Source organism: Monodon monoceros, unplaced genomic scaffold (assembly GCF_005190385.1).
Source record: "Monodon monoceros isolate NGI ecotype Baffin Bay Population unplaced genomic scaffold, NGI_Narwhal_1 Super_Scaffold_12, whole genome shotgun sequence".
In the NCBI taxonomy this organism is placed as follows: domain Eukaryota; kingdom Metazoa; phylum Chordata; class Mammalia; order Artiodactyla; family Monodontidae; genus Monodon; species Monodon monoceros.
Window position 1 is genome coordinate 27,856,765 of NW_021703768.1, and position 12,287 is coordinate 27,869,051.

Below are 12,287 nucleotides of genomic sequence, written 5' to 3' on the forward strand. Positions count from 1 at the left end.
GTCTCCAAACAGAGAGAAAAAGATTGATTATTTAACAAAGGATGTTAGCATAAATGGCTATCCAATTAAAAGAAAACAAAGGCAGACCCCTACTTCATATCACTGACAAAAATAAATCTCATATAAATTGAAGCTTTTAAAGGAAAATTAAAATAAGTAATAGAAGAAAAATTAGGGCAGTCATTCTAACCTTGGGATAGGGGAGACCTTTCTAAACAACATAAGAAATCAGGATCATATGAAGAAGAAGAATTTACGTAAAGATTAAAAATATTGAGGCATAACAAAGATGTGACTAACACAGGGCTTTCTGTGGTACCATAATATCTTAGTGGTAGGAGGGAAGAAGACACAAAATGCATTGTCTTCTACCCTCATCTTTCCATGCTGACATCTGCTGAGAAGCAGATCATCATACCTCACTATAGCCCCATGCTCTGTGGGGTTGCACTGCTACTCACAGAGGACAGCAAGGTCATGTCAGGTCTGACTGACTCAGCTTCAAGTACTTCCATAAAATCTAAATGTGATAGGCAGAATAATGGCCCCCACAAACAAAATTAGGACGTCTATATCCTAATCCCTGGAACCTGTGAATATGTTATCTTACATAGCAAAAAGAACTTTGCAAATATGATTATGTCCTGAATTTTAAAAACTGAGATATAATTTACAATCCATCAAAATTTACCACTTTAAAGTATACAATTCAGTGTTTTTACTATATTCACAGACTTGTGCATCCATCACCACAATCAATTTTGGAACATTTTCATTATCCTCCCCCCAAATTTCATATCCAACAGCAGTCACTATCCATTTCCCTCCAACTCTCTGAGTCCTTGGAAACCATTAATCTACTTTCTGTATCTATGGATTTACCTATACTAGACTTACATATAAGTGGAATAATACATTATGTAGTCTTTTTTGACTGACATTTTCATGTAGCATAAAGTTTTCAGTGTTCATCCATATTGTAGCATGTATCACTTCATTCCTTTTTATTGCCAAATAATATTCCATTGTTTGGTTATGCTATACTTTATTTAACCATTTATCAGTTGATGGACATTTGGGCTGTCTCCAGTTTATGGCTATAATGACTAATGCTGTTATGAACATTCATGAACAAATTTTTTGTGTGTGTTTTGTGTTTTTTTTGTTTTTTTTTTTTGCGGTATGCGGGCCTCTCACTGTTGTGGCCTCTCCCATTGTGGAGCACAGGCTCCGGACGCGCAGGCCCAGTGGCCATGGCTCACAGGCCCAGCCGCTCCGCGGCATGTGGGATCTTCCCAGACCGGGGCATGAACCCGCGTCCCCTGCATCGGCAGGCCGACTCCCAACCACTGTGCCACCAGGGAAGCCTCATGAACAAATTTTTGTATGACATGTTCTCATTTCTCTGAGGTCTGGCCTAGGTGTAGATTTTCTGGGTCAGATGGTAACTCTATGTTTATGCCAAACTGTTTTCCAAAGAGGCTACACCATTTTATATTACCACCAGCGATGCATGAGGATTCCAAATTCTCCACATCCTCACCAACACTTGCTATTACCTGTCTTCTAGGTTATAGCCAACCTACTGGGTGTGAAATGGTATCTCATTGTGATTTTGATATGCGATCTCCAAATGGTTAATGATGTTGAGCATCTTTCCATGTGCTTATTGGCCATTTATATATTTTCTCTAGAGTAATATCTATTCAGATCCTGTGCCCATTTTTAAGTGGTCGTTTGTCATTTTATTGTTGAGTGGCAAGCATTTTTTATATATTCTGGATGTAAGTCCCTTGTCAGGTATATGATATGCAAATATTTTCTCCCATTCTGGGTTGTCTTTTCACATTACTGATGGGTCCTTTGAGGCACAAAAGTCTTATATTTTGGTGAAGTGCATTTTACCTGTTTTTCTTTTGTCACTTGTGATTTTGATTGTATCTAAGAAGGCTTTAACTAACCCCATGTCATGAAGATTTACTCCCATGTTTTCTTCAAATAGCTATATAATTTTAGCTCTTACACTTAGGTCCATGATCCACTAGGAATAATTTGTTTTGTATAAGAAAGATGTTCAAATTCATTCTTTTGCATATATATATATATATATGTATATATATATATATATATATCCAGTTGTCCATTTGTTGAAAAGACTACTCTTTCCCTATTGAATTGTCTTGGCACCCTTGTTGAAAGTCCAATGAGTTACATCTATATATTAAGAAAGTGCTTTCAATGATACATTGCTAAATGAGGGAAACAAGTTACAGAGTAATGTGCATAGTGTGGTCTTATTTTAACAAAAATCAAACATAACTTTATATGTGTGGTATATATTTATACTTGTATTTATATGTATGCCTGGGTATGCCTTATTTGTAGTTTCTTGGAGATGCATTTTGCAGTCCTGCTTCCTGGCTGTTGTTTCATTCTCTTCAAAGGTCCTAAAGTCCCATGATGCACTGATCATAGTCAATGCAGCTCCTGTTTGCACAATTGATAGTTACTTCTTCCCAGCTGTAGCAATGTTTATATTGCCCTTTGCAATGTCAAAGGGCTTCCACCCATGTCTAAAATCCTGCTGAATTTACAATCTGGCCTCTCATACATTTCCTTTTGTGTACTCTCTTGCCTCCAGCCAATGAAAATCTTCATTTTCACAAATTATAAGATATTCTTCTTTAGTACTCTTGCTGTACTTCTGGCCAAATCACTTGCATGCTTTTTATCAGGCACTGTGGGTCTAAACTTTTCACCTTGACATAAATTAACAGCAGAAAGAAAGATCATGTTGGGATAAATAAACAGGTTAAAAAACTTAAAAAGGAAAAGAATTGGCTCAGTGGCCATGATACAAGCCAGAAAAAGCATGGGATGGAACACTGATATTTACAGGCCTAAAGCTACAGAGCAATATGGAACAGTTACTCTGATGGCTATAATCCTTTGATCATGCTCTCTGGATTTCGCTGGATGATGAACCGTAAGAAAAATATATTTATTGTGCTTTTTTTGGTACTGCAATGGATCTATTTATCTGGGTGCTAAACTATTTTGGGAAACGACCAACTTAATAAACCATTCAAAGGGGAACATATTAGTCTGGAAATTGCAAACTTCTTAACGATTAACTAACTCATATTAGCCCTTCAGTAAGCCATTTAACTCTTTGTAAATGGCCCTTATAATACCCACATAGCTAAGTAATCAGTAATCATCTTTTGGTAAGTCACACACATAATACCCAACCCATGTGTGCATAAACTAAGATTATATATATTGATTAGCTCTCCCTTACACCAAAACGTACTCTTTCCACATTAAATATTTCCTATTAGATATAAACCAACTTATAACCTATTGATGATTTTGTAATACCTATCCTCCATCGCTGAGTATTTCACAGGAATTTAGTTATATTTACAAAGTAATATTCTGCTACTGTTCAGTCATGTTTCCTCAAAATAACATTGTGAGGTGGTTGTCTAAAAGAAAAAAAAAATGTTCAAGTAAATTTCCCATTGTCTCTCTCTCTCTCTCTCTCTCTCTCTCTCACACACATGCACACACACACACACACACACACACAATTCTGCATTAGAACTTAGTATCTAGGGTACAAATTATTCATTATAAAAATCACCAAGTGTCAGACTTCCATGGTGGCGCAGTGGTTAAGAATCCACCTGCCAATGCAGGGGACATGGGTTCGAGCCCTGGTCCGGGAAGATCCCACATGCCGTGGAGCAGCTAAGCCCGTGCGCCACAACTTCTGAGCCTGCGCTCTGGAGCCCGCGTGCCACAACTACTGAAGCTCGCGTGCCTAGAGCCCATGCTCTGTAACAAGAGAAGCCACCGCAGTGAGAAGCCTGCGTGCTGCAGGAAAGAGTAGCCCCGCTCGCCACAACTAGAGAAAGCCCACAAGCAGCAACGAAGAAACAACGCAGCCAGTAATTAATTAATTAATTTAAAAAAATTTTTTTTAAACTCACCAAGTGTCCCAATTTATAACATATCAAATTAAAAGAACAAAAGCCAGATCTATAAAGAAGATAGTTTCACCTGCTTAACATTCACTAAATATTGTTTGCTTGTCATCAACAAGTCTCCTAAGTGGATTTCAACAAAACTGCTTGGTCTGATTCAACCCCCAAATTTACTTAACATGTATTAGGTGACAGGAAACACAAAAGCAAAGATATGATCTCTACTGTCAAGTTTATTTGGGAGACAGACATGCACACACTGAGAACTGGGTCAGAGGGGTGATCAGGGTGATATGGAACCAAAAGGTAGGAGGTGATTTATTCAATCTAGGTAAGGACAAGGTAGGGGGGGAGGGGAGAGAGTCATGAAAGACTACTAGAATAGATAGCATTTAAGCTAGATCTTACCTCTCCAGATGAGTATGATTTCACCAGGAAGAAAATAAAGGAAAGGACGTTTCAAGCAAAGAGGACTATAAGGGAAAAAAATAAAAATTAATATAGGTATTTATAATAAATATAAAATTAGATAGTATATTCATAGAATCCTAAGTAGAGAGCCAGTATGTATTTATAAAAAAGTTATGCTGAAAAAGATGGTAAAGCTCTTCTGGGAAGCGTTCAATTCATCGTTAGAAAAAAAATCAGTGTGTTCCTGTGTGATGTATTTCTGACCTGTCCTTATGTACCAATGGAATTGGCAAAGGGCAGAAATGAGGCAGGGAGCAAAACTAAAGCAGGAGGCAACCTCTGGATACACTGAGTGCACTGAGTGATGGGATCAAGACAACCCAGTGAGTGACCCTGGTAGGAGGCCTTTAGAAGAAATGGCAGGCGGGGTGGGGGGAACATATAAATTAGAGAAAGCAAAATAGAACTTAGCGGTTCATGGAGGATAACATAAGCAGTCCTTTGGCCACTTGCTCTCCTAAAAATAGAAGCATCACCAGAGACATTTGGCAAGATGCCAACGACCCTGGAGCTCAGAACTCAGGGAAGAATTCTTCAGTTAGAAATGCTTGAAGTCAAAGGTGAATGACTCTGTTTTAATGAGAGGCAACATGATTTAGTGTTCAAGAGTTTAGGCTCAGGCCACCACTTTCTGTTGGACTTTCAACAAGCCATTTAATCTCTATTTACCTTGGTTTATTCATTTCTAAAATTGGGAAATAATAGTGTCTACCTCATAGAACTGTTATATAGATTAGAAAGGTAATATATGTAAAGTACTCAGAACAACCAGGATCCAGGCAGAGAAGCCAAACCCTGGGAATCTGTTTTCAAGTATGTTGGATGTGCTGAAAGATTAAACAGGGGAACATGAAGCAATCCAGAAATTAACAAGTACAGGAAGTCTCTCTACCCCATAGGACTGGAAAGCAAAGGGAGGAGGTAGTTTTAACAGTACCTAAGAGCTGGAAGAAGCCGGAACCATGAGAAAGACATAGCCATTTCCGGAGATCCTACTGGAAACATAAAGATGAGGATATACCCTGTCTCCAGTCCTCCAACCTTCCGCCAGTGCTTATTTTCTGAAATGTGCTAGAAGCCAGTTGGTAAGGGAGTCCAGAAAATATAGTTATCTGGGAAAGGGGAAGGGCTGGAAATAGGTCTGATGCCAAGTAGGCAAATGATTGGAAGGCCTCTCAATAAATGTTAGCAGCTATTACTATATTTTATGTTTGATCTGGGATACAGCAATCACTTTGCTTCCCTCTACCCAGGAAATGGTGATTCTGGGCTGATTCTAAATTCTTCTGTGAGAAGATTGCAGTTATAGCTATAAATAAAATCTGAAATTCAGAATAAAAGTCAACTCCAGAGGAATCAGACAGTAGATGACATCATGAGATCAGCCATAGAGTACATAAAGAGGGTAAAGAAGATCTGAAGATGGAGCATTAGGAAACACTGACATTTAAAAGGGTACAAATCAGTAATGGAGTATAATCTGTAAAAATACTGAATCACTATCTATACATCTGAAACTAATATAATATTATAAATCAACTGTACTTCAATTTTGTAAAAAGCATCCAAATTGAAAAAGAAGTAAAATTGTATCCATTTGCAGATGACATGGTATTATATATGTAGAAAACCCTAAAGACTCCACACACACAAAAAAAACCTGCTAGAACTAATAAACAAATACAGTAAATTTGCAGGACTCAAAAGTATACAAAAAAGCAGTTGTGTTTCTATGAACTATCAGAAAAAGAAATTAAGAAAACAATCCCATTTACAAATACCATCAAAAAGAATAAATACTTAAGAATAAATTTCAACAAGGAGGTGAAAAATCTGTGCACTGAAGATTATAAGACATTGCTGAAAGAAACTGAAGAAGGCACAAATAAATGGAAAGATATTCCATATTCATGGACTGGAAGAATAAGTTCTGGAGATCTAATGTACAACATGGTGATTATAGTTAGTAATACTGTATTATATACTTGAAGTTGCTAACAGGGTAGATTTTAAATTGTTCTCACCACAAAAAAGAAGTGGTAATTATGTGATGTGATGCAGGTGTTAGCTAATGGTATGGTGGTAATCATTCTGCAATATATGAGTGTATCAAATCAAAACACTGTATACCTTAAACATACAGAATGTTATATGTCAATTATATCTCAATAAAGCTGGAAAAAAATAAATAAAAGGAGGATCTTTTTCTGTCATCCCTTCCTGAACTCCTATTACACTTATAGTTGAACCTGAACAGTTTTACTGTCTCTAATATTTTCAGATATACTAATTTTTGTGTTCCCAGATTTCAGCCTTGATTACTGGGATTGGCTCTTATATTTATTTTACAGTCGTCACCTCCCCAGTGTGCCCAACACACATTTAGCAGTCAGTGAATAATTTAGGAGTGATTTTAGGAACCTCTAAAGAAGGAAATAACAGTTTCTCTTGGCAACTCAACAACAGACCTAGAAATCCCTGAGTTATCCAACTACTCTCCCCTTTCCCTCCAACTCTGAAGTTAAAACAATCTCTGCTTTCTTCTTCCTAACCCATTGGACTGACTTAGCTCTCGTTATTCCCCTGTGCAGGTAATCAGACTGAGGATTAGGGCTAGGTGGGATGAAGCAGAACTAGGCAAGACTGAACAACTATACACCTTAACTTCATCCTTACTTGCTCAAATTTAGCCAGCCCCACTTCCAACCTGACTGTATCTACTCCTGTGATTACCAGTCACTGCCTATATACTTCAACTGTCAGGAAAGCCATATTTACAGAAATTCAGCCTAACATTCCAATGTCTCCATCTAGAAATGGCCATGGGATATGGATTATAGACTAGGTTTCAAATTCTATTTCTGTCACTTACTAGCTGAGTGACTGTATATTAATTCCTAGGGATGCTATAATAAAATACCATAAACTTGGAGGTTTAAAACAACAGAAATTCATTATCTCACAGTTCTGGAGGCTAGAAGTCTAAAATCAGAATGTCAGCAGGCCCATGCTCCCTTTGAAGTCTGTAGGGGAATCATTCCTTGCCTCTGCCTAGCTTCTGGTGCTCTAACTGGTCTACCTGCTAAACTGTCTTCTGTACATGTGGATATGCCTGCCTCCACCACACACACACACATACCGTGCTATCCTGCTCCCTCCTCTACCACTGTCAGGACTAACATGCTGCTCCAATCTCTTTTCTCTCAGCAGATGTTCAGATAAACACAGGACAGAATGCATCAGATCATCCCAATGCACTGAGCCTTGCCCAAGCCCTCAGTGCTGTGACTCAAGTCCATTTCCTTAGTATTAAATATATTACAAGGTAATATTTAAATTTGACTGAGCTCACTACCATTTTTTTTTTCCTTTGAAGAATATACTGAAAGCAACGGCCTTCCCTCCAGATGGAAAATAATTCAGTGGGCAGCACCACTGTGTCCAGCCTCTTTTTCACACCCTCATTTCTCACTCATTCCTCTAATTCACTGAAGCTCAAGGCTAAGGAGAGGAAGCATTCTTTCCTCTAGACAGGCAAGTGTATAGTTCAGCTCACTTTCTGTTTCTATGTTAAAACAAGATCAAGGGTTACTGGAGGCGAGGATTTTCTGTTCATGTGCAGCAATAGCACCTTCCAGTTTTTAATAAATCTAAAACAATCTTGTTTTCTTTCTATAATTAGGATGTAAGCCAGTCCCTGTCAGGCTGACTCACTCAGCTCCCCATGCACTGTGACTAGAGTGTCACTGTTCCAGAATTGCGGTACGGAGTGCTTTTGTCTGGGTCTGTGGCATAAATAGAACAAAGGAAAAGATTTTCCTGAGAGAAAACCTTGAAAGCCAAGAAATGATAACCTTTTCTCACACTGAGGGCTGGGGGTAGGGGTGAGGGAATAGTAAAACAAACCCATGTCCTTCCTCTGGCTTTCCTGTCTTCAAAGGGAGTCAGGGCCCACATGACTTCCTTCCCAGGCACTGGCTGACAATGTTAAAATTGCCCAGCAAGTTCCCCATACCATAAGACAGTTAGCCAGGTTGTTAGTTTACTTCTCTAGAAGACAAATATCCTAACCTAGTACCTCTTTCCTCCAGTATTCATGCACAAGGAAACGTGTAAAGAGTTTAGAGAACTTAAAGAGCCATTTGCGTATCCTCTAGGGTTACTCCTCATTTGACAAGAGGCAGCCTTGGAAAGAGAAGCATCTTTCTGTCAGGAAGTAGGGCACACAGGAAATAGTCACTCTCCCCTATGTATTAAGTGGGTGCCACACTTTCCTCCTTTCTCCTCTGAAGCCTTCCCTAATGAACCTTAAATGCTCTTGTCACTTAACTATTGGCATCCCTTAGCTAATAAGTGACATAGTCATATAGTCACCTCTATTAGTTTGTACTTAAGTCTCTATTCTGCTTCCTCTGTGAGCACTTTGCTTTCCTGTTGCAGGTCTTATTTAGTACCCTCAGTCTTGTAGCATAGCTCAGGGTATATAAGCCTGTGTCTCTCACTATACTGTAAATCCTTTAACATAAGGGATTCTGTGCACCACTCACCCCCCTGCTAAGGCCTTGCATTCTTGCTCAAAAATGCTTGTTGAATGAAAAATTAACAGGTGCTTTTATAGGCCTTTTTCATTTATATGTCCATAAATTCTTGATCGACACTGCAATTTCTTTAGAAACACCTATTCCCAGTATGCCGCTCTCTTCTTCCCATCTACCAACACACCCATAAACACACACACACACACATTCACACTTTGTAGTTTAAGCAAAACTAGCAACCAGTTAATAAATATTTCGATGTGTATTGGGTTGGCCAGAAAGTTCATTCGGTTTTAAGTAAAAATAAAAGACACATGTTTCATTTTCACCAAGAACTTTGGGTATTCATTAACCAAAGGAACTTTTTGGCCAACCCAATATTATCTTTCTGATCTATGTGCATATATGCATTTAAAGAATGAAGAAAGCAAGAACAACAACGACAACAAAAATCAAGCAGCCAAGAAGACAAAACCTACCATCTTATTCCTGGGATTCCAGGAAGCGATCTTAATATTACCGTCATATAAAAGTAAATGAGTACAAATAAATACTCTAATCAGGTCCTTAATTAAATCCAGCCTGCACAGGTATTCTTTAAAAAATATTTATTGAATGCCTACTATGAACCACACGGTACTCTAGGAGCTGGGGATTAAGACCTTGTTCCCAGTCCTTTCCCTGGGATCTGACCTCTGAAGCCCGAGCCTCAGCTCCCAGCCCCCACCCTCCCCGGGGGGTGAGCAGACAAGCCTCTCAGGTTATCCTGTCATACCAAAGTACTACTTTGTGCCAGCTGATCTTGTAGAATATGAAAAAAGAAACCCTGGTAGTCAGAAGCGATTTCCTAGCAACTGTGGCCGTGATGGAAAACAGTTTCTCTGGGGACAAGCCCTTTATGTCATCGCAAAACTCCTGGCTGATGAATTAATTAGTCCTGAAGACATTGATCCTGTTCAGCGTTATGTCCCACTACAGAATCAACGTAATGTGAGCATGAGGTTTTCCAATCAGGGCCCACTGGAAAATGATTTGGTTGTTTATGTAGCGCTCATAGCAGAAAGCCAACGCCTTCAAGTTTTCCTCAACACGTATGGTATTCAGACTCAAACTCCTCAACAGGTAGAACCCATTCAGATCTGGGCCCAGAAGGAGCTTGTGAAAGCTTATTTCCATCTGGGGATCAATGAAAAATCAGGACTCTGCGGAAGGCCAGATAGGCCCATTGGCTGCCTCGGTACATCAAAGATTTATCGCATTCTAGGAAAGACTGTGGTTTGTTACCCTATCATCTTTGACCTAAGTGATTTCTACATGTCTCAAGATGTTTTACTTCTGACAGATGACATAAAGAATGCACTACAGTTTATTAAGCAATACTGGAAAATGCATGGACATCCACTTTTCCTTGTTCTCATCCGGGAAGACAATATAAGAGGTAGCCGATTCAATCCCTTATTAGATATGCTGGCAGCTTTTAAGAAAGGAGTGGTTGGAGGAGTCAAAGTTCACGTTGATCGTCTACAGACACTAATATCTGGAGCTGTGGTATAACAACTTGACTTCTTACGAATAGTGACACAGAAGAGCTTCCAGAATTTAAGAGTTCTGAGGAACTAGAAGTTCCCAAACATTCAAAAGTCAAACGACAAAGCAGCACCTCCAATGCTCCTGAACAAGAACAGCAGCCAGATGTCACCATTACTGAATGGAAAAACAAACCCACCCATGAAATTCTTCAAAAACTGAATGACTGTAGTTGTCTGGCTAGCCAAGCCATCCTGCTGGGTATACTGCTCAAAAGAGAAGGGCCCAACTTATCACAAAGGAAGGTACCGTCTCTGATCACAATGAGAGAGTCTATAGAAGAGCTGGCAGCAAAAAACGTTGGTTGGTGGTGCGCCATACAACAAGTCTTTTAAGTAAACTAGTGGACAGCCTGGCCCCATCCATTACTAATGTTTTAGTGCAGGGCAAACAGGTAACTCTGGGTGCCTTTGGACATGAAGAAGAGGTTATCTCAATCCTTTGTCTCCAAGAGTGATTAAGAACATCATCTATTACAAGTGTAATACCCATGATGAGAGGGAGTCGGTCATTCAGCAAGAACTGGTCATTCACATTGGCTGGATCATCTCCAATAACCCGGAGTTATCCCGTGGCATGCTGAAAATACGAATTGGGTGGATAATCCATGCTATGGGGTATGAACTACAGATCCGTGGTGGAAATAAGCCAGCCAGAGACTTATATCAGATGTCACCTAGTGAAGTGAAACAGCTTCTCTTGGGTATTCTGCAGCCTCAACGGAATGGAAGATGTTGGCTGAACAGGTGTCAGATCGATGGGTCTTTGAAGAGAACTCCCCCTGAGTTCTATGACTGAGTGTGGCAGATCCTGGAGCGCACACCCAATGGAATCATTGTAGCCGGAAGGCATTTGCCCCAGCAACCAACCCTGTCAGATATGACCATGTATGAGATGAATTTCTCTTTCCTCGTTGAAGACATGTTGGGAAATATTCACCAGCCAAAATACAGACAGATAGTTGTGGAGTTACTAATGGTTGTACCCATTGTACGGGAAAGAAACCCTGAGCTAGAATTTCAAGACAAAGTAGATCTAGACAAACCGGCGAAAGAAGCATTTCATGAATTTCAAAAAGATGAGAGTCTACTAAAAGAAGCTGAAAAACAAGATGACATGACTTCCTTTCACAGTACTCGCCCCCTGGGAAAAAGAGGAACATGCAGCTATTTGACAAAGGTCGTGATGAATTTGCTGCTGGCAGGAGAAGTCAAGCCAAGCAATGATGACCCATGTCTGGTTAGCTAGTGAGGAAGGTGTTAGAGACTCTGTTGAGGCAGGTTTTCCAGCAGTGTGTTAAGTTTGTGTTGAAGCTTAATCAAGGCAGCCATTAATGTGTGGGCTGATCATGCTGGTGAGTAGTTGCCACACCCTTGGCAGAGTTATTGGACCTCTTGCATGCCATAAGCAATCTGATGGTAAGAACTGCTTATAATCAAGTGAAAGTAAGTTCTCATGATTATGCCCACTACAATAATAATCTTTACTGAACAATAGTAATTGTTTATGAATTGAAAGTTCACCACTGCATGTTTTATGATTACACAGATCATCAAAATGGGTCTTTGCACTTTGGACTAAATTCCCACCTTACTGCCAATTAAATGAATTTTCCAACTAATTATGCGTACTAGGAATGAAAATATATTGAAAGAATGGTAAATTTTTTTAAGTGGCATTATAATGCTAGAAAAAGATACCA

General features: G+C 39.3%; 1 pseudogene; it reads left to right on the top strand.

The window, feature by feature from the left end:
- The first annotated feature begins 4,877 nt into the window (after window positions 1-4,877).
- Window positions 4,878-11,833, top strand: LOC114892062 (annotated as a pseudogene).
- The last annotated feature ends 454 nt before the right edge of the window (window positions 11,834-12,287 follow it).